Source organism: Coffea arabica, chromosome 6c (genome assembly GCF_036785885.1).
Source record: "Coffea arabica cultivar ET-39 chromosome 6c, Coffea Arabica ET-39 HiFi, whole genome shotgun sequence".
NCBI lineage: Eukaryota > Viridiplantae > Streptophyta > Magnoliopsida > Gentianales > Rubiaceae > Coffea > Coffea arabica.
In genome coordinates, this window is record NC_092320.1 from 21,346,393 (window position 1) to 21,348,453 (window position 2,061).

The following is a 2,061-nucleotide window of genomic DNA, read 5'->3' on the forward strand; positions in this document are numbered from 1 at the left end:
TTCATTCTTTTTAAAGACCCATTTGCATCCAACAATTTTCTTATCTGAAGACGGCTTCACAAGAACCCAAGTTCCATTTTGATGAAGAGCAATTTCTTCATTTATCGCGATCAACACTTTGCAGAATCATCACAAGAAACTGCTTCTGAATCGGTGGAAAACTCACCAACTACATAAATTTGTTCTGCAACAGACAAAGCATATGCAACTAGATTTGCATATCTTTGTGGTGGTCGAATATCTCTCCTTGATCTATTTCTGGCTATAGAATACTCCTCTTCCTCTGAATTATCTTTAACAGTAGATTCAGGTGCATCTACTGGCACTTGTTGAATAGAAAATTTGGTCTGAAAAGGATCAAAACTGCCAATATCATGCTCCACCTGTTTCTGTATATTATCAGTAGTACAAAAACTAGAAAACTCCTTCTTGGAAGATAACATAGAAAATTCATCAAAAGTAACATCTCTACTGATTACAAATTTTGGAGATTTGAGATTAGAACACCATAATCTGTATCATTTCACCCCATAAGCATACCCAAAAACATATACTTTTTAACCCCAGGTTTCAATTTTTCAACATTCACATGTATGTATGCTGGACACTTAAAAATTTTTAAATTGGAGTAATCAACAGGAGTATCTGACCAAACTTTCTCAGGAGTTTTGAAATTAAGAAATGCAGAAGAAGAACGGTTAACAATATAACAAGTCATATTGATTGCCTTTGCCTAAAAGTCGTTTGTCAACCCTGCATTAGAGAGCATACATCTTGCTCTCTCCAAAAGCGTTCTGTTCATACGTTCAGTCACACCATTTTATTGAGGCGTCATTCTGATAGTGCGATGTCGAACAATTCCTTCATTTTTACAGAATCTATCAAATTCACCTTCACAAAATTCCGTGCCATTATCTGTTCTCAACCGCTTAATATGTTTTCCTATTTGTTTCACAATCAAAACTTTCTATTATTTGAATGTTAGAAAAACATCATTTTTATACTTAAGAAAATATACCAAAATTTTTCTTGAATAATCATCAATGAAAGTCAACATGTACCTAGCACCTCCTTTAAAAGGAGTACGAGAAGGCCCTCAGAGGTCTGAATAAATGTAGTTCAAAGTTCCTCTTGTCCTGTGAACTGCCGGCAACTTGAAGCTAACTCTCTTTTGCTTTTCAAAAATGCAATGTTTACAGAATCCCATATTTCCAATACTTTGACTACCAAGAAGACTTCATTTGCTTAAAATAGATAAGTCTTTCTCGATCACGTTCCCCAATCTCATATGCCACAATTTGGTGAAATCAGAATCGGACAAAATTGATGTTGAAACAGCAGCAGCACCTGTAACAATAGATCCCTGTAAAATATACAAAGTACCAGAGCCGTGTGCCTTCATAACAACAAAAGCACATCGAGTGATTTTGAGAACTCCACCTCCAACTGAATACCTGCACCCAATAGATTCAAGAGTGCCTAAAGAGATGGGATTTTTTTTCAAATCTGAAACATGTCTAACATCTGTGAGCATCCTTACAATACCATCGTGCATTTTAATCCAAATTGTGCCTTTGCCAACAACTTTACAAACAGCGTTGTTACCCAGTAAGACAACTCCACTTTCAGTTGATTCATATGTTGAAAACCAGTCCCTATTGGGACACATATGATATGAACAATCCAAATCTAAAATCCACTTATTATTAGACCTAAAATTTTTTTTCGTTGCACAGAAAATGGTTCCATTCTCATCAACTGCAATACTAGTCTCAGTGGTCTCACTCTTTTTCTCCTTTTGCTTTTCTTTATTTTTCAATTTAAAGCAATCAGAGATAACATGACCCTTCTTTTCATAATAGTTGCACACCACATTTTCATGCTTGAATTTGGATCTACTTCTATTTTCTGTATTTCTCTTTTCATATCTACCCCGAATAAACAAGCCATCGGCTTGACTTCCACTAGTTTTCTCAATAATATCCCTATCTATCTGTTCTTTAGATTTTAATACAGATTTAATTTTTCGATACGAAATTATTTTCTTTTCATAAATTATAG